The 21964-nt window shown below is 41.7% G+C and overlaps 2 non-coding genes across 2 annotated transcripts; both read right to left on the minus strand.

The window, feature by feature from the left end:
- Nucleotides 1–115: 115 nt before the first annotated feature.
- On the minus strand, nt 116–329 carry LOC143730204 (small nucleolar RNA U3). Its single transcript, XR_013200423.1, has one exon. It is a non-coding gene; the product is annotated as a small nucleolar RNA U3 (small nucleolar RNA).
- Nucleotides 330–14424: 14095 nt separating this feature from the next.
- On the minus strand, nt 14425–14635 carry LOC143730003 (small nucleolar RNA U3). Its single transcript, XR_013200245.1, has one exon. It is a non-coding gene; the product is annotated as a small nucleolar RNA U3 (small nucleolar RNA).
- Between the last annotated feature and the right edge of the window lie 7329 nt (nt 14636–21964).

A 21964-nucleotide genomic window follows, 5' to 3' on the forward strand; every position in this document is an offset into this window, starting at 1 on the left:
TTTTTGCAACCTCTGTCTTAGACAACACACAGTTCCACATTTCAATAACGTTTGCTGCATATGACCTACAGATGCAAAAACAAAACAATTCCAAAATGAGACTTAAATACCAAACACCACTCAGAACATACTCCTTTCTTCCATATTGCGAAAAGCAATACAGAACGCTCATCAACGACACAGAGCTCACAACCAAAGTCACTGCTCTGTGCCCAATTCATGCTCAGAAAGGAGCATCATGACTCTTCATCGTGGGTTGGGAGACAAGCACTTTCAAAACACATTTCCAAGCAAAGAACTATAGAAATGATCCCTGAAAATATAGTCTTAAGGGTTTATAGAAACTCAATCGCCATTCCATTCTGCTGCGCTTCTCCTCTAAAATGGTTTTGCGTAGTTTAATTTTGTAGGCGCTAAAGTTTACGTGACATTTTAGCGCACACATCGGAGCCAAAAGCAGAAAGGACTTCCACAATCTCTTTGAAGCCATATTGTTAAGATATGTGGAATACAAACAACAATCCATAATGTCATACTTTTTTGCAGCATAGCTACCCGTTTCATGCTTTGTAATTCATTCGTTGAAGCCAAATTTAGAAAATCTTTTAACACTAGAACTACCGGAATTCCATAACTACTAGAACGACCATTGCGGTCATTCTGACCGCTCATACTTTGACGTTCATATTGCCGTACTAAACGTCATTTTCGTCATGCCACAACTACATTTGAACCTTCTCTTTAAGTTTTCCGTTTGTGGCAGGATGGGTTAGCACCCCTCCCACTTGTTTTAGGTTTGACCAATGGCCAGGGTTCCGGTGCGTATAAGAGCATGAGCTACTAGTTCCTTGGCATGCGTCATTATCCGGGGTCGTGACATCATCTATGCGCCCTGCTGCTTTCTGCTGGGTTCAGCGTAACATGCTGCTCGTAAAATTTGCCAAAGCTGTTTATCCACTGTCGGTGCTGTTGGCGGGTCTATGGGCTTGGTTGGAGGGTTGAATGTGGACATTTGAGACAGTGTACGATTTATCGGTGCTTCATGCCAACGAGCATGTCGGAGACATTCGCCTCCATCCATCACATAGTCTGGGGATGGTGATTTTGGGACAGCGTGCTTGGTTGCATGCGACAAGGATGATACCTACTTTCTGTATGAGTATTATCTGCCCTGTGTTTCGCTATACGACTTTGTTTGTGCTGTGCCTCATCAACTGCTGTTCTGTTTGGGTTCTGTTTTGTGTGTGTTGTTTTGTTGCGAGTGAGTCGTCTCGAGTGCCCGTTCAAGTGAACCGTTCAGGTGAACCATTTCAAGTGAACCGTCCTAAGCGGGCCATTCAAGTGAGCCATTTCAAGTGAATCGTTCTAAGTGAGCCAATCAATGAGCCATTTCAAGTGAACGGTTTTCAGCGAGGGATGACTCTGTATTTGTGATATGTTTTGAGTTTGTTTCTTTTTTTTGGTTTATTTCTTTAACTAGTCGAGACCGAGTATTTTTGAAAATTATTGTATTAGTGAATTTATATATATTTTTTTGTGGTTGAATTGTATTGCTGAATTTATGTGATTTGTTGTTATTTTTTTGTATAACACTGCTCTTTAATGTCCTTTTTTTCTGTTGTTTGTTGGAAGGGCCTGGGCATCCAGGGGCAGATGAGGGGGCAATTAGGTGGTAGGGTCCTCACTGTGTGTCGTGGTCTTTTCTGACCTGAGTCGTGGAGTGTGTGCTGTGCTGGTGTGTGTGCACTGAATAGAGTATTCTTCATAGATGTGATACCTCGAGACTGCCCTTGGGTATGCCCAGGTTTCCCTGTCTCCCACTCTAGAACCTAGTGAATTGAAGAGAGTGATTGCTGGTCAACGCCTTTTATAGAAAAATAACTGTCTTTTAACAATTAATAAAATATATATGTTTTCAATCACCTATGTCTCTGACTCCAACTGTGGTTAGGATCTGTGCGTGCCTTAGCTTAGATGTCATATTAAATTCTTGGGGCGAAATTCCCCAAGTGGCGTAGTCGGAAATGATAAACTGAATTGAGCGTGGGTATAAATTGTTGTTACGCCCAATGTCGTATAGAATAGGGCTGCCGCTCCCGCACCACCCTGCCAAATTTTGGCGTGTAGTCGGCAGGATTATCACCGGATTGGGTCAGAGATAATAGGTTTTTGTTGTGTTTGTATTGTCTTTATGTTTTTTTTAATATTTTTTTGGAAACAGAACAGCAGCTTGGTGTAAGGAACAGGTGGCGCCTCTCCGGGGTGGTAAGTTTACTTAATTGTCATCCGAAATGGAGGAAGAATTACAGGAGTGGCGGGAGTTAGTAGCCCAGTTAAAGGCTGATAAGGTTAGGATGCAGCAGCTACAGGTGCCTGGGGCTGGTACTTCGACTGTTCCACCTGTAGGGCCCCAATCTTCTGGTGCTAGTGCATCGGAATGATTGGTTTTTGTGCCTCGAGAGCGTCGATGCCCAAAATTTAGCGGTAAATCCGGTATGAGTATCGATGTATGGGTCGAAGAGACGCGGGCTTGCAAGAGGCACGACATATGGGGATCACTGAACAAGCTTTCATTGTATTTGACCACCTGCAGGGGGAGGCCCGAGAGGAGATTCGATATCGTCCTGAGGCAGGGGACTGGTTATAGGTCCTCGCGTGTTTCTCGTGTAGCCGTTATGGCAGAGGACTGGTAATAGGTTCTCGTGTGTTTCTCGTGCAGCCGTTATGGCAGAGGACTGGTAATAGGTTCTCATGTGTTTCTCGTGTAGCCGTTATGGCAGAGGACTAGTAATAGGTTCTCGTGAGTTTCTTGTATAGCCATCATGGCAGAGGACTGGTAATAGGTTCTCGTGTGTTTCTTGTATAGCCATCATGGCAGAGGACTGGTAATAGGTTCTTGTGTGTTTCTCGTATAGCCGTTATGGCAGAGGACTGGTAATAGGTTCTCGTGTGTTTCTTGTATAGCCATCATGGCAGAGGACTGGTAACAGATTCTCATGTGTTTCTCGTGTAGCCGTCATGGCAGGGGACCCGTGGCGAGGAAATCTGCGGTGCCTTCTAGCTCCCAGGGTAGTAGGATTGTCGCCCTCGGCGAATAGGCCGAGTTGGAGCTGGTCGGCATCCAAACGTGCACCATCCTCCCCGGACTGTAGGAGAGATGGGAAGTAGGTTCGCAGTCGGCTCTGAGTTAACCACTGTGTGATATCTTGTTTAGGCCTTGGTCATGAGTGATGTTGGTGGCTCCGGCTTGAGTCCATCGTCGGGGCGCCGATACAAAAAGGGAGGGGAAGATTGTGGCAGGATGGGTTAGCACCCCTCCCACTTGTTTTAGGTTTGACCAATAGCCAGGGTTCCGGTCCGTATAAGAGCATGAGCTACCAGTTCCTTGGCATGCGTCATTATCCGGGGTCGTGATGTCATCTATGTGCCCTGCTGCTTTCTGCTGGGTTCAGCGTAACGTGTTGCTCGTAAAATTTGCCGAAGCTGTTTATCCACTGGCGGTGCTGTTGGCGGGTCTATGGGCTTGGTTGGAGGGTTGAATGTGGACATTTGAGACAGTGTACGATTTATCGGTGCTTCATGCCAACCAGCATGTCGGAGACATTCGCCTCCATCTATCGCATAGTCTGGGGATGGTGATTCTGGGACAGCGTGCTTGGTTGCATGCGACAAAGACGATACCTACCTTCTGAATGAGTATTATCTGCCCTGTGTTTTGCTATACGACTTTGTTTGCACTGTGCCTCATCAACTGCTGTTCTGTTTGGGTTCTGTTTTGTGTGTGTTGTTTTGTTGCGAGTGAGTCGTCTCAAGTGGCCGATCAAGTGAACCATTCAGGTGAACCATTTCAAGTGAACCGTCCTAAGCGGGCCATTCAAGTGAGCCATTTCAAGTGAATCGTTCTAAGTGAGCCAATCAATGAGCCATTTCAAGTGAACGGTTTTCAGCGAGGGATGACTCTGTATTTGTGATATGTTTTGAGTTTGTTTCTTTTTTTTGGTTTATTTCTTTAACTAGTCGAGACCGAGTATTTTTGAAAATTATTGTATCAGTGAATTTTTATATATTTTTTTGGGGTTGAATTGTATTGCTGAATTTATGTGATTTGTTGTTATTTTTTTGTATAACACTGCTCTTTAATGTCTTTTTTTTCTGTTGTTTGTTGGCAGGGCATGGGCATCCGGGGGCAGATGAGGGGGCAATTAGGTGGTAGGGGTCCTAACTGTGTGTCGTGGTCTTTTCTGACCTGAGTCGTGGAGTGTGTGCTGTGCTGGTGTGTGTGCGCACTGAATAGAGTATTCTTCATAGATGTGATACCTCGAGACTGCCCTTGGGTATGCCCAGGTTTCCCTGTCGCCCACTCTAGAACCTAGTGAATTGAAGAGAGTGATTGCTGGTCAACGCCTTTTATAGAAAAAGAACTGTCTTTTAACAATTAATAAAATATATATGTTTTCAATCACCTATGTCTCTCACTCCAACTGTGGTTAGGATCTGTGTGTGCCTTTGCTTAGATGTGATATTAAATTCTTGGGGCGAAATTCCCCAAGTGGCGTAGTCGGAAATAATAAACTGAATTGAGCGTGGGTATAAATAGTTGTAACGCCCAATGTCATATAGAATAGAGCTGCCGCTCCCGCACCACTCTGCCACACGATGAAACATTTAATTCCTGTCGTCATGTTATGACGTCATCGCCATTAAAACCGCTTAAAACAAACACGAAAGAAAGATTGTCCCGACACGTGCTGCCTCTCTATGTGAGGAAAGTTTTGCGTCAAAAAATGTTTTTTTCACCGCACTTACCACATGAATAGACATGCAAAAAGATAGGAAACGTCAAAGCTGTTTAGTATAGCCCTGTTTGTAAATAAGTTCAATAATCAATAATAAATCTAAAACTAAATGGATTTACAATGTTACGATAGGTAATAATAAAGATCAGGACACAACATTTAAATTCAAATGAATGTGAACATTTATTTTCCAGCCTAATTGATAAATATTTTCTTATTTTCTTTGTACAATAAAAACAAATCTTATGATACAATAACTTATAACATATATACAATAACAAAAACACTACCTACATTTGAAAACACTGTAAAAAACTTTCATGGACAGTATGCAGCACAATACACTCTCAGAAAAAAAGGTACGGAAGCTGTCACTGGGGCTGTACCTTTTCAAAAGGTACATTTTAGTACCTAAAGGGTGCATATTGGTACCTTAATGGTACATATTAGCACCTGAAATCAGAGGTGGGTAATCCAGGGGTCAGAAAGTAAAAGTCCTGCCATATGTTTATTCCACCCATCAGCTGATTTCACTAATTAGTTCCATCTCCTGTATGAATTAGCAAATCCAGGTGATTGGAATAAAATTATAATACTACTTTACTTTCTAAACCTGGACTTTACACCTCTGCATAGCAATGCCACATGTCAGCCAAGAGCAAAGAAATAAACCAGAACTGGACCTTATCGTAGCCAAAACATATGTGTATATTAAATATGGAGTAATTTCAGCTACAGCCTCAGATGAAATCAACTGGAAGAGAAAAGAAGACTTTAAATCTGTGAAGATCTCAGCAGAGGAGGATTAAACAACTACACAAACAGCATTACCAGCTTCCCTTATTACTAACCAGATTGACTTTATTTCTGTCAGACTTCTACAGAAGTTTTATTGAGAATTAACAGAGGTTTAACTCTGTTTCATTTGAAGTCACCATAACAGTGATTAGTGTTTCCATTAGTTGGGCTCTTAACTCTTATTATATATTTTGTCTTTTTTGGCTGCTGTGATAGTGTGTTTGTTAAACACATCTGCAACAGCTAAGGAAGCTAAAGTGAAATAAGATCAGGTGATGATGGTTACCTAGTGATGGTTTAATAATCATCATGAAGTAGACTGATTTACTGAGATTTTTATAATCTATCAATTATCTTGTTCCACTAATATAATCACATCACAAACCCTGTATTACTGCAGCAAGAGGTCCAGCAATGTAACAGTCAGTTTAGACATATTACCAAAAATGAATTAAAAAAAATTTGGCTTACGCTGACACACACATATCAACAACCAGCACATGAATCTCAACAATGGTGACAGTCACAAATATTTAGATAAACAGATTAATTCAGAACATCACTGAAAAGCTACTAATTCACAACAAAAACAACAGAAAAAAATAATAGCAAATATTTAGAATCAAACAAAATTATAGGACAATTCAGCATTATTCATGTTGCAATGCATGCTGGGAGTTTTGTACTATGGTGGTATCCAGCACGCATTGCAGCATAGTACTTTTGATTGTCACCATTGTTGAGATTTATACGCTGATTGTTTATGTCTGTGTGTGTCATTATAAACGGACTTTTTTGTGCTCATGTTCGTTAAGGTCTTCTAACTTATTGTTATATTATTCATTGATCTCATGCTGCAGTAACACAAGGTATGTGATGTGAAAAAAATAATTGTTAGATTAAAATATCTCAGTGAATCAGTCTGTTTCATGAAGATTATAAAACCATCAACAGGTAACCATCATCACCTGATCTCATTTCACTTTTGCTTTCTTTGCTGCTCCAAATGTGTTTGACAAACACACTGTCACAGCAGCCAAAAAAAAAAAAAAACATACAATAAGAATTATGAGGCCAACTAATGGAAACACGAATCACTGTTATGGTGACTTCAAATGAAAAACAGAGTTAAACCTCTGTTAATTCTCAACAAAAAACTTGTGTAGACATCTGACAGAAATAAAGTCAGTCTGGTTAGTAATAAGTGAAGCTGGTAATGCTGTTTGTGGAGTTGTTTATTATTGGCTACGATAAGGTCCAGTTCTGGTTTATTTCTTTGCTCTTGGCTGACATGTGGCATTGCTATGCAGAGGTGTAAAGTCCAGGTTCAGAAAGTAAAAGTCCTCCTTAGTATTTTGTTCCAATCACTTGACCTGGATTTGCTAATTCAGACGGGAGATATAACTAATTAGTGAAATCAGCTGACTGAGTTCATGGGTGGAATAAACTATGGCAGGACTTTTACTTTCTGACCCCTGGATTACCCACCTCTGATTTCAGGTGCTAATATGTACCATTAAGGTACCAATATGCACCCTTTAGGTACTAAAGTGTACCTTTTGAAAAGGTACAGCCCCAGTGACAGCTTTCGTACCTTTTTTTCTGAGAGTGTACAGTACACAAAAACAGGTTTAGAAAAAATGAACATTAGCTAAAAAAGAAAACTGCTTTAGAACTATTAGTTTCAGTAAACAAAAAAAATAAATAAAAAACTTAACGAACAAAATCAGGTTGAAAAGTTTTCCCCAAAGCTCATTTGAACGGTGCAAACACCCCGCAATATTCACTGACGTTTATGCACAGTCCACACAGGTAAACACCGCCTTTCTTGTGCATCTCCCACACATCACTTTACGACATTTGGCACATGTCTCTTTGGTTTTATTTTGTTTGCAGTACCTCCTTACTTGGCACTGCCGCCTTTTCTCCATATGCTGCTGCTCCTGCCCGGGTCCTGGCTCTCGCACTACCAGCTGTGAGGTTTTTGATCCCATGTGGTCGGAGCGAAGTTCGCTCGCCAGTCGCATGATGAAGTCCCTCCGTGAAACTTGCTCATTTGTGCACTTCTTGAACAATATGTGTGCGTTGATTGCAGCCAGGTCGAGGATGTTATAGAAAACAGCTACTGGCCATCTACGGGAGGGTGCTTTTACTGAATATTTTCTAGCCATTTGATCTACAACGTCTACTCCTACCTTGGTCTTGTTGTAGTATGTTAACGTCTCTGGCTTTCTTTTCTGGCCACTTGTGATGCCAACAGCTGTGTGGACAGTGCTGAGGATGCAGACATTCTTTTTTTTTTTGCCCTGATACACGTACAGTGTTGCATCGCCACATTTCAGCACCTCTGTGCTGAACAGCGGCATTTGCGCCTTTATGCACGGGGGGAGCTCTCGTCTGCTCTTGTTTACCGTTTCAACCAAGCTGGTTTTCTTGGCCTGAAGTGCCTTTGCCCATTCAAAAGAAGTAAAAAATTGTCGGTGGTGACGTTTCTTCCCTTCCCCAGGTATGGCTCGACCATTTTCAGCACCACACTGTCTGCAAGTCGTTGACCTGGCCTTCTCGTCTCGTCTTTGCCCAGATAAGGCGCACCGTTTACCATATATTTGGTGTCGACATCGGCACCAAGCCAGAATTTGATTCCGAATTTGTCCGGTTTGTTTGCAATATACTGTGTGAAACTGCACCTTGATTTTGTAGGGAATAGCTGCTCATCCACAGTGATGTCGGCACCAGGCTTGTAGCAGGCGATGCAGTTTTGGACAAATTTATCCCAAACATCACTCATAAGGGCAAACTTGTCTCGCAGGCGTGTGCGTCGGGTTTCCCTTCTGTCGAAACGAAGGAATCGCATTATTTCCTGAAACCTGTTTCGGGACATGGTCTCCTTGAAAAAAGCGCAGCCCCACTCGGCTGACCAAAAAGTCGCCAAATCCATCCCTTTTACACCTTGCGCACCACGAATGTAAATTAAACTAATGAAGGCTTTTAGCTCTTCAACTGTCATGTCCCATAGGTTGTCCTCCTTGACTCGATGGGCCTCAGCCACAGTGCAGTCCCTGATGTGTTTCAGCATGCCATCATCCACCAAACACAAAAAAGCTGTAAGGGCATCTTCAATATTGCGCTTGGCGTGCGCTGTGGGGCCTGCCGCTTCTGTTATTACATTTTGGCATTGTCGCCTTCCTCTGTCTTCACCCAACTTTACATAGGTCCACACTGTGCCGTCTCTCGCCGTTTCATGCCTTTGGGCTGAAAGTGGGTTTATTGGGCCAGGCTCGTCATCTCGTGGCGGACTGCGTTGTCTTGGCACAGAAGGCACATTTGATGGATCAGGATTTTGCACTATTGCCCAAAAAAAAAGATATAGAAAATAAAAAGAACAGAACAGACTAATTATTTTTTAGTTCATGAAATCATAATCTTGATAGGACTAATTATCCCATATGATTTCTAATAGCCTGACAAATAATAATAGCAATAGAATAATAATAATGAAAAGGTGTGTGTGCCGGTGGAGGTGTGTGCCTGACGTAAAAATGTGAATGACTGGATCGGTCATCAGGAAAGTTGCGTGTTTGCGTTGGTAACAGTGGTGGGTGTGTGAGGGGAAAATTAATATGATAACCGATCCGTTCGGTAAAGCTATAGTCTACATTAGGTAGTTAGAGATGGATAACTTTACTTTGAAGTTACGTTACAACGATTATTGAGCTAGTCTGCCTCGCAAAGTATAAAAAGATAGCGAAGAGAAATATACCTGGAATATTATCCGATGGAACAAGGTCAGTTCCAGGATCGGAGATGTCCAGCCGGCTCTTTTTTCGACAGGGAATGAATTCATTATCTGAATCACTCTCAGCGCTGGATGAACTGTCCAGGGACCAAGAGACATCGTTGTCCCTATCCGTATCTGCTCCTCCATCAGACTCCTCATCGTCAAGCATTCTAAGCATGGCTAAAACCTCTGTGGCTGTCATTGTTCGTTTTGATGACATTTTGTTAGCTCAAATGTATAATATTTATTAGCGTCGGAATAGCGTGAACAAAAAAAGCCAAATCGTTGCTATGCAACGGGGACACTCATTACAGAGGCGGGAAATGTAGCGGAAGTTTTATGATATCTAATGCGTGCGGTCAAAATGACCGCCATGGCCATTCTAGGTAGAAATACTCAGAACTGTTTTGTGTTTTCTGATTTTAATAAAATAACAGTGTCAGAATAAAATATACACATATTTAGGAAAAGTCAGAGTCATACAGCCACATGGATTTTATTTTAACCCTCAGAGACCGACGGCATCGTAGACGACGCCACATGTCACCTCCGATAAATATTTATATTATTCGATGACAGATTTATCAATTTTCTTACCGTTTTTTCCAGCAGAAAGCTAACGAGCTAGCCATAACGTCTTGGATATTGTCTTTGGTGTCTTTCTAGCCTTTACAGAAGGTTTTCTATCCAGCCTGGAACTTGTGCATCCTTTCGGAGTTTTTCAGCAATAAATCCAAACGTTTATTTCCAACTTTGATACACTTGAAGTCCATAATTTATAAATATTCCGTCATTTTTGCCGCTAACTCGATGCGAGCTGCCATTTTGGATAACACGTGATGGTTTTTGACCAATTACAGGCTGATCCGTCTTAAACATTGGTGTGCGTCATTACGCACGAACCAAGCTCTGATATAGTGGAGAGAGAGAGACGCACGGAGACGCGCGTTTCACAGAGAAACACAGAGAAATGGATGTAAATCGAGCGCTGGCCTTTTTTGATGCCATGCAGGATGATAGATTTTCAGGAGAACAGAGCTTTTTGACAGATGAGAAACTAGATTACCAGGATAGACCCAGCTGAAGTGCCATTTATTTATTTACTGTAAAAAAGTATTATAGTAGTATAATTGTAGTATAAAAGTATAAAAAGAATATAATAAATAAAATAGAAATGCAAAGCCTGTGATCTGGCCCTCTTTGTGATTGCTGATAGGAACTGTTTTGAGGCTTGGGACCAGTGAATTTCATGAGGCCCAAAACGCCTGGACTTCTTTTGGAAAAATGTAAATAGTTTTGGTTCTGTACAAGTTATAATGTTTATTCCTGTGCTCCAGGACTCCAAAGACATGAACAAACTGTTTTCCAGAGGAAATTTGATTAGCTTTTATTTATTTGTGTGTGATTTCAATAAATATTTGAGTGATTCAATTTCCGATTTATTTTTTCATTTGTCTTTATGGTCCCATAACTTATTTTACATTCAGGTGACATCAATGTAAAACAAATATGCTGAAAGTTCAAAGTACCAGTGATGTGGTATTGTATCTTGGATGAGACAACGTTTGCTTTATACAAAGGACGCTGTGACACGGGCCCCAAGACGAGGAGAGGTTTAAGCTGCCACAAAACACAACCACAAGAGAGACGGGAGCCGGGTTAACAGAAATGATCTTTTATTTAGCCAAGAACTTAGGAATTTAAACTAGTACTTAGGTTCCTCCCGGGCTGTGGTATCAACAAACCGGGCTTTGTTCACCACATCTGTTACAACGCTAGGCCACCTTAAAGGGGGAAGACAGAACTGAAGAAAGGCAACATCAAAGAAGATTTTGCAAGTCTAACTTTGTCTGCTTACTCTTCAGCTGGTTTCTCTCTTGGCCAACGTGTGCTTCAGCACCTCATACTGAAGGATTCTGTCCTTCAAACCATCTAACCTTGAGTGAAAAGGGTATCTTCCATGGCCACAGAAGAATAATTATTTCTTCGCCTGTACACAGAAGAATAATTATTTCTTCGCCTGTACAGTACTTTGAGCCAGTAGCAAAAACCGTGATCGTAAAGTGACTTGTATTGCAAACAAAACAGAACCAAATACATATTATGTACAAGTTTTATTAACTAAATATAGATATTTATATGAATATAAATAAACTAAACAACATACACACATGAATACATAAATAGGTTAGTGATAGGATGAAATTGGAAACCGGAAGAGGGTCTATGAGAAGAACCATCAGAATTTCATTTTCACATTTCATTGAATTGAATACTTAGATTTGTAGTGGGAACAATTCTTGAAGTTGTTGAAAATTTAAGTCGTTGATGGTTCCGGCAGTTCTCTTTCTCCAGGAACGCACGACTGGTTTGGTCAGGGCCTGGGGCCCTGTTGAGGCCATGGCGAGCACCCATGAGAAGTGAGGAAGTCGGAAGAGTGGGTGATTGGAGTCGTTGTTGGTTGGAGTCTTTGTTCCAAAACTCCTGAGATTGTCCTTGGTTCTTTGTGAGAGAGTCTTCTCTCTCCTGTCTGAGCCCATATCTGGTTGGATCGAGGCCTGCCGGGCCCTGGGGCCCCCGTGGAGGGGGAGGGGGTTCCCCAGGATCATCAGAGCAGTGTTGCGGCTGGATGAAAGAACTAAGAGAGAGAGGTCACATGTGGACTGTCTCTAATAAGGCCTGGAAAAGATCCTCCCCTAAGGGTTGAACTCGACCAATCAGAAAGGTGACATGTCTGAGAGGGAAAGTGGCTCTTAGTTGATTTACGGATCTTTGTCCCTAGCATGATTATACCTTCATTAATGCTCAGATAGCTATAACGCATCCACACTGCATTCTAGAAGAAGGTGATGTACATCAAAGTGTGAGTCATTAAATGAGGATTAATTAGGTAGGAGGCATGATACAGGTGAGGTTACATTGATCGTTAGTTGGTTGTATACCAGGATACATACCATAATATATACCTAACAGTACACGAGACAGTAAACCATTTACACTTTGTGTACACTTTGTTTCTTTCACAGTTTTATGCTTGTTCATTTATAGATCAGTTAGTCTATGATTAATGCAGCAAAGTCTGTTTTAAAGAGGGTTTCTGTTTCATAGTCTCTCTCTTGAGTATGTGGCCACATTCCTCGGAGGTCGTAAAATCTCCTTATCATGCCCTGTAACATGACACTGTTTCTGCCCTTGTGTTTGTTCATTTGGGCTGTGTGAGGAGTTTCATAAACCTTTGTATATAATGAATAATTAGTATGTGTCTGATTGGTCCATACCCTACACTCTAAAACCCACTTTTTGCAACTGCTGTCTTAGACAACATACAGTTCTGCATTTCAACAAAGTTTGCTGCATAGGACCTACAGATAGGGATGGCTGACGCGAAACAGTCGTTCCGAAGCTTTGCGAGATCCCGAAGCGCAGATGTTTCGAAACACTGATTCGAAGCGTGATTCAAAACACCCATGTCACGTGACTATGGCCAATCGAAGCCTCGAAGTGTTTCACTAAATGTTTCATCAGGTGTGATCCGCCGAATCAGCGTTTGATTGACACGGTCGGAAACAGACCACACAATCGCACATCTGTATAAAAGTGAAATCAACGCATATTGACCTCGTGGGGTTTTGTGAGAGGAGTTTGATTTTGAGATAGTGGATTTTTGGTGATATAGTGACATTTATAGTGCGATTTGTTTAGTTATATTTAGGCTTACATTTAAATTTACACAACAGATTGACTGATAGGCTAGAGACACAGAGTATACATATAGTGACACATTAATAGATACATAGATATAAATATATATAGACAGCTAGATTAATAGATAGATAGATAGATAGATAGATAGATAGATAGATAGATAGATAGATATATAGATAGATTAAAGATAGCCTACATATATAAATACATATATTATAGATACATTTATAGATACATGTCTAAATACATATATTATAGATACATATTATATATATACATATCTAAATGATAGATTGTAGATACATATATCTAATTACATAGATAGATTAGAGATACATATCTAGATAGATTTGGATAGATAAATAAAATGGAGGCTCCCCAGAAGAGATGCCGTACATCTGTGGTGTGGGAGCATTTCCATTTAGAAACCCCAAATAAAGTGAGATGTGTGTATTGTGATCGGCAGCTCGCCTACTGCAACAATACATCATCCATGATGCGCCATTTGAGCAGCACTCATCCTGCCATTTTGCAGGGTGCAGAGGATGGCATTCCCCCTGTACCTAGGCCTGCTACTGACACTGCTGGGCCATCTAAGCAAGGTATGCATAGATGTATCCATCACCATCAACATCATCAGCATCACCATCACCATCAACACCAGTAGAAACACAGGGCATTTTATGGGAACTTTTTGATACTCGTATCCATCAAACCCAGATGATGCACAATGCTACAGCTGATGCCAAAGTGGAAGTAAAAAAATACATCAACGATGCGTATTTGCCCAGAACTCATGATCCACTAATTTACTTGAAAGAGAGAGCAGTAATCTTTCCTCATTTGTATGTCCTAGCTAAAAAATATCTTTGCATGCCAGCAACAAGTGTCCCTTGTGAGAGGATTTTTTCAAAGGCTGGAGAAATTATCTGTAAAAAAAGAAGTAGGCGAAGTCCTTCCACAGCAGAAAATTTAATATTTTTGAATAAAAATATGTAAAAAAGTGAGACATTGTGGCTTGATTTATTTTATTAATATTAATTTTGCAGGACCAAAATAACATTATGCACAGGGAGGAGCCTATAGGTTACAAGATTCACATATTAGAAAAGTACAATAATAAAAAAAAAACACATTTTCATGGCTCGTCAAGGTTGTTTCAGATCAACACCTACAAGTGACCACTAGGTGTCACCGTTGAGACGGGTGTCAGATTGATTCGAAGCCTCGAAACAATGTGGACCATTTGGTTCAACTGTTTCATTGCTTCACGAAGCCTCGATCTGCCCATCACTACCTACAGATGCAAAAACAAAACAATTCCAATATGAGAGTTAAATACCAAACACAACTCAGAACATACTCCTTTATTCAATATTGCAAAAAGCAATATAGAACACTCATCAACGACAGAGCTCACAACCAAAGCCACTGCTCTGCGCCCAATTCATGCTCAGAAACGAGCATCATGACTCTTCTTCACAGGTTGGGAGACAAGCAATTCGGAACACATTTCCAAGCAAGGAACTATAGAAATGATCCCTGAAAATATACTCTTAACAGTTTATAGAAACTCAATTGGCATTCCATTCTGCTGCGCTTCTCCTCTAAAATGGTTTTGCGTAGTTGAATTTTGTAGGCGCTAAAGTTTACGTGGCATTTTAGCGGACACATCGAGGCCAAAAGCAGAAAGGACTTCCACAATCTCTTTGAAGCCTACTATTAAGATATGTGAAATACAAACAACAATCCATAATGTCATACTTTTTTGCAGCATAGCTACCCGTTTCATGCTTTGTAGTTCATTCGTTGAAGCTAAATTTAGAAAATCTTTTAATAGAAGTCACACACACATTAACAATTCTTTATGTAGACATTTAACTCTTCTTACTCTTCAGCTGGTTACTCTCTTGGCCAACGTGTGCTTCAGCACCTCATACTGAAGAATTCTGTCCTTTGAACCATCTAACCTTGAGTGTAGCAGAGTTCTCAATTTTATGGTGACCTCCATTAGGCCATCATTGCCTACAGCTGTGGGTGGTTCCAAGTTTGGAGTGTGAGTAGGTGGAAATGTTCATGATTGATGTCTTTTCCTAGCCGTGAGCTTCTCCATTGGTCCTGGGCTCCTCTTTCCAATATTTGACTGCCACAAAGCGTTCCAGAAAAGCTTCTAAAACAATCCACTTTCTCAAAAGGCACAAATGTCAAACAACGCTCAGATCATACCCCTTTCTTCAACATCGACAACAGCAACACAGAAACTTCATCAACGACACAGAGCTGTCGTCCAACGAAAAAGTCAAAAACCTACCAACAATTGCTAACTTAGGCATTTCAGAAACTTGACGTTGATTGCATTCTTAGAAAACTTGCGATGGCTGACCTCAAACTGGGGACATATCGAAAGCTCTCTTTACTCTAAAACCCACTATTTGCAACTGCTGTCTTAGACAACACACAGTTCCGCATTTCAACAAAGTTTACTGCATAGGACCTACAGATGCAAAAACAAAACAATTCCAAAATGAAACTTAAATACCAAATGTAACGGGTATTATTTATAACTTGTGTTTTAAATTTAAATTCACACAAAATCCTAATTTTCCTGTTTCATATGTATGTAAGAGAAGAAAATAATTAATTTTCTATATATATCTGAGTTTTGCGTTCGTCGCAGTTGTGACGTCATTGTCGCGTTGCGCGCGCTCTCGCTTCAGTCCGCGGGAGGTCTGAGCGGAGCGAGGTATGTAATGTGTGCACTCCTGTTCAAAAGAGTGTTATAAGTGAAAATAATCCCTAATTAAGTGATTTGATTTTGTTCAAATGTAAAGGAGTATGTACAAGTATGTGATTTTCCCTTTTGAAGCTGTTTTCCCTGCATAAGTGAAAGTTTAACCGAGTGAATGCAGTATCACGTTGTTAGTATGTTAGTGTGAAAGTAGGCCTGTGAAGCGTGTCTGTTGATATCTTTTCTATGTTCAAATGTTTGACAGGAGAAGGCTGATTAAAACCACACTACATTGAATGCAACAAATAATTACTGCATTTTTCAATTCATGCAGGTATGGTTATAAATTGTTTTTGTGATTTCTTTGTGTTCAACCGTATTGGTTATATAAAATGCTGGAATGTGGGTGATTTAAAGATGTATATTTTATGAGTTTGATTAGTGTCAATGTATATTCAGAGAAATATATATATATATATATATATAAATATATATATGTATATATATATATATATATATATATATATATTGTATATTGTTGATACACCTGATGATATATTAATTATTACTATTTTCTTTATATTTTTTATTACTGTAAATGAGATTGTACATTGTGAGCTCGCTTCAGTCCGCGGGAGGTCTGAGCGGAGCGAGGAGAAGGCTGATTAAAACCACACTATATTGAATGCAACAAATAATTACTGCATTTTTCAATTCATGCCGATAAAGAACCTCTGAACCAGCGATTCGACTTCAGTCTTTATTCATCACACAACACAACACAACGCATAGGGGTAGCCGAGTCGTAATAGCAGAGACACGCGAGCCCGAACCGGCTACATTGGTGCCGTGACCCGGATATCCAGGAGGATCGAGGTCAGATTGACAGCCGGATGTTTTATGAGTACCGCATACTTTGTTCTATGGACTGGTTTGAATTCTTTTCCGGTCTAATCTGCTGGAGAGAGAGGTACAAAGACTGAGTATTATAATACACCGAAAAAAAAAAAAAAAAAAAACTTCTGTCATATTGTTGTAATTCTTTTTTTTTTGTGACAATGTCTTATACTTATGTTGTGGAAGATATGCAAGATGAAGTATACATTGGTGGGGGGAGAGGGCAGTTCTTTAGGGATATGGCTCACACTCCTGGAGCTGCAGGTATCGCTGACTCTCCAGTGTTTTGCTCCACACGCATACAAACTGATAGACAGGCTCCATAGCCAGAAACAACTTCCGCTGATTTAAGCAACCTCATTACACAGTTAGCACATGAAATAGGACAGTCCATTTCAGCACAGTTAAAGAAGGGAAGTGAGAATGAGGAGAGAATGACTAGCAGCCAAAATGTAGGTTTAGAACCACTTTCTACTGATCCTCATTCACTAACTATGACTGGTGTAAAATTGGTGAAGCAATCTGATGTGAGAGAGCCACCAAGCTTTCGTGGCGATAGCACAGATAAACTTTCTATCCACGAGTGGGAAGAGCAGATTGACCTCTATTTAAGAAAGAGAGGTGTGCCGACAGGAGAACAGGCTCAGGAGATTATGTCAAGACTTGGAGCGAGAGCGAGAGACATAATCAAAATCACATTACGCAGTAACCCATCATTAAAATCTGGTGAAGACCCAAGATTTATTATTGATATACTAAAGCAACACTTTAGTGAACTGACGTATTCTTCAATGCCACTCGCTGATTTCTACAGCACCCTACCCACAGTGGGAGAAAACGCGATGGATTACTGAATTCGCTTGAATAAAGCTGTTGACGTGGCAGAGGAGTGTTTGAAGAGGCAGGGACGCAACCTTGAAGATCCAAGTAAAGAGGTAACCATGATGTTCGTTAAGCACTGCCCTGACCCAGCTCTTTCTGCAGTGCTCAAGTTCAAAACTGCTGACAAGTGGAAAGCTAGTGAAATTCAGGAACGCCTCGATGATCACCAGACACAACTGAAGATTCAGCAGCAGCGAGCCAGATCGAAACGTTCAGGTGCTGAGAGATATGTTTCTGCAAACGTCCAGGCTGCTGCAATTGATGAATCAACTCTGGTGGGAGATTCAATGAGACCACAAAGCCAAATGGACGCTGTGAGTGATGTTGGCATATCGTCTGATGATGTCAGCATTCAGAGTCTCATAGCTCAACTTGATCGTGTGTTAAAGCAGAACCATCAAGCAGCACTTAAGGCACCATACATGTCAAGCGGATTCCAGTCTTTCGAAAGCCATGCAAAGTTTGCAAAGCGACTGACCACTCTACTACCATGCATTGCAGGCGAGATGGGTTGTGTTTGTATTGCTTCAAAGCAGGACATTGGAAGAGAGAGTGTCGTAAGGCAGGATCTGGAGCCAGTGGTCCCGGTATGCATTCAAGCCAGGAACAACCACCGTTAAACTAACAAGCCTGCATATGGAAGAGGGAATGTGCGGGTGAACAAAATCAAACCCTCAACAAAAAATATGATGATGATTGGGAGCAATGGTATGAGCACACATCTCAATCAGAAGGGATTCAAGTAGTTCTGCAGAATTCACAAAGAATTTAACTATTTAGTGAATTATTCTATGCTCCAGTAATCGTGAATAAGACATTCAGAGTCAAGGGAATGTTAGACTCCGGCTCCATGGCTTGTACAGTAAACGAAGCAACAGTATCTAAGGTTATTGAAGAAAATGTAATCACTACAGGCAAGCAGTTAAAGGAGCAAGTCATTCTGATTGGCTGTGGGGGTCATCAGACTCACCCTAAATGTGTGTATGAGGTGGAGATAGAAGTGTACGGTGTACAGTGTTTCGTTCCTATTCTTGTGGTCCCAGGGCAGAAAGATGACCTCATTCTCGGATCTAACGTCATAAAGTATCTCATGCATGAAATGAAGAGCAGTGATGACTATTGGAAGGTGACCACTCAGGCCTGTGATATGTCGTTGTCTCCTGACGCTTCTCAATTTCTTGATATGATGGCAGGGTTGACAAGATGGCAGGGTGTCGATACTCCTAACAAGATCGGGACTGTGAAGTTGACACAAGCTGTAACACTCTTGGCTAGACATGAACATCTTGTATGGGGCAGACTGCCGATCAACACCCCTATGTCCCCCGGAAGTACAGTGGTTGTTGAACCTACATCTTCAAGATCCGTGCCGCGAAATATTCTGGTTGGTCGGGTGGTTACACCCATGTGGGGTGACAGATACGTCCCCATGAAGATAGTGAATCTTTCTGATCGCCCTGTGACTTTGAAGAGGAATTGCAAGTTAGCTGATGTGTCGCCCTGTATCGCTGCTGAGGATTTTAGAGTTTTCCAGAACTCCAGTCATGTTGAGGCTAGTGAACAAGTAATCAGTTATCTAGAAGCAGACAGTGAAGATTTTGGGAAGCAACTTGCAGAAGTTGGCTTGAAAGATATAGACCTCAGTTCGTGCCCAATCAGTCATTCTACCAAAAGAGAGTTAGTTCAGCTTTTAGTTAGCTATAATGACGTTTTTTCAAAACATGCATTAGATTGTGGTGAGGCGAAGGGCTTCTCTCATCATATCCGTCTGATGGATGAACGACCATTCCGCCTTCCTTACCGGAGAGTTCCACCAGCTCATTACCAAACCTGAGGCAGGTCTTGACGGAGATGGAGAATCAAGGCATAATAAGGAAATCCATCAGTAAATTTGCATCACCATTGGTCATGGTATGGAAAAAGGATGGCAGTCTGAGAATTTGTACTGACTTTAGGTTGCTTAATGCCAGGACTCTAAAAGACGCACACCCACTCCCGCATCAATCAGATTGTCTTGCAGCTCTGGGCGGAAATGTCTATTTTAGCACTATGGACTTGACCTCCGGCTTCTATAACATTCCCATGCATGAGGAGGATAAAAAATACACAGCATTCACCACCCCACTTGGATTACACTAGTACAATCTTATGCCACAAGGTCTGTGCAATAGTCCGGCTTCATTTATGCGAATGACGATGAGTAGGCTTGACGTGGTATTCCAGAGACTCCGCCAACATAATTTGAAGCTGAGTCCGAAAAAGTGTCACCTTATGCGCACCTCTGTGAGATTTTTGGGCCATATCATCGAAGGGGGTGGGGTTGCTGTAGACCCAGAAAAGGTGGGTGTGATTTCTCGCATGACCAAAGATGATCTTATGGAGGAAGACGGAGTAACTCCTTCAGTAAAAAGAGTTAAATCTTTTCTGGGGATGGTCTTTTATTATCAAAATTTTATATCGTGTTGTTCCGCCATTGCCAGACCATTGTTTGCCCTCACTGCTGGTCAGAAGAGGAAGGGAAGAGGAAATGTCACAAGGAAAGCTGGTACTTTCAGAAAACTAAAGCCCTCTGACTGGACAGTGGAGTGTGATGCAAGTTTCAGTGCTTTAAAGGAGAAGCTGTTGAACTGCGCAGTCCTGGCGCATCCTGATTTTTCAAGACCCTTGATTCTGTCCATAGATGATTCTCTAGATGGTTTAGGGGCGGTATTGTCTCAAATACCTCTGGGCGAGGACAAAGCAAGGCCCATCGCTTTTGCGAGTAAAACGCTTAGTGCTTCACAGAGGCGATATCCAGCTCACCGTCTAGAATTCCTGTCCCCTAAAGTGGAGTGTCTGCGAGAAGTTTAGTCATTGGCTTAAAGGACACACATTCTCCGTCTGGATGGATAATAATCCTTTAACCTATATAATGACTAAACCGAAGCTTGATGCCTGCGAACAACGCTGGGTCGCGAAGTTAGCCCCTTATACCTTTGAGATACGTCACATAGCGGGCAACAAGAACATTGTGGCTGATGCTCTTAGTCGAGACCCTTTTTCAAAGACAATCGGTCATAGGCTACTAAATGAACAGTATGAGAGGTTGCTGTCTGAAGCTGAGGGATTTAGTCAGGAAGGGATCCAGGATACTTTCCGACTGAAAGTTCAATGTCAGCAGCAGGGGTCGAAGACTGACACAGGAGAGATCTTTCCAGTGGCTAGCTCGGGTACTTGCTGTGTTGGCGACATTCATGCCATTTGTGAAGCTCATGACAACTGGGAGCTGGCAGTGGAGTCTAGGGCAGTGCAGTTGATCCAGTCTGTTCAGCAGTTTGTACCATCAAGTCTGGACACATTACCTGAACTCTCGCTACTAGAACTTCAACAAAGACAGGAACAGGATCCTAACATATCTGTGGTTGTTCCTTTTGTGACTCGCGGGAGAAGACCTTCCAGACGTGAGAAAGCAAACCTCAACCCAAGTGCACTTTCTCTCAGCAAACAATGGGAGAGACTTACCTTCCTGGATGGCATACTCTATCGAGTGAGCAAAGACCCGTTGAGTAAGCACAGAAGACATCAATTTGTGCTCCCTCAGAGTCTTAGAGCCAAATCGTTGAGTGGTATTCATGACCTTGCTGGACATCAAGGGCAGGCAAGAACGCTTCATTTAGCGAGGCAACGATTTTACTGGCCTAAGATGGAGCAAGACATCAAGTCTTATGTTAAATGTTGTCAAAGATGCATCCTCGCTAAAACGCCTGAGCCATCCGCTAGAGCCCCGTTGGAGAGTATCAGAACTTCAGCGCCCATGGAATTGGTATGTTTGGATTTCTGGAGTGCAGAAGACTCTAGGCAGAACTCTGTTGACGTGCTGGTGGTCACGGACCATTTTACAAAATTAGCTCATGCATTCCCATGTGCAAATCAGACGGCTAAGCAAGTGGCCAGAAAGCTGTGGGATCACGTTTTCTGTGTCTATGGCTTTCCTGAGCGTATACACACCGATCAGGGCGCTAATTTTGAGAGTGGTTTAATCGCAGAGCTACTTAAATTGGCAGGAGTTGCTAAGTCACATACCACAGCTTATCATCCAATGGGCAATGGAGGAACTGAACGATTTAACAGGACTTTAGGAGGTATGTTGCGTTCCTTGCCCCTCAAAGCTAAACATCAGTGGCCTCAACAAATTCAGACTCTTACATTTGCTTATAATGCCACTGTGCATGAAACAACAGGTTTCCCACCGTTTTATCTCATGTTCGGCCGTGTACCACGACTTCAGGTAGACGTGATGTTCAAACAGTTACTCCGAGATCCTGTGGTGGTTGATTATGGTAGTCACGCCAAGATGCTACTCTCTCATCTCCATGAAGCAGCAACTATCGCGCAGCAGCA

This window comes from Siphateles boraxobius, unplaced genomic scaffold (assembly GCF_051911475.1).
Source record: "Siphateles boraxobius isolate OS27281-9 unplaced genomic scaffold, OSU_SipBor_1 8, whole genome shotgun sequence".
Lineage (NCBI taxonomy): Eukaryota > Metazoa > Chordata > Actinopteri > Cypriniformes > Leuciscidae > Siphateles > Siphateles boraxobius.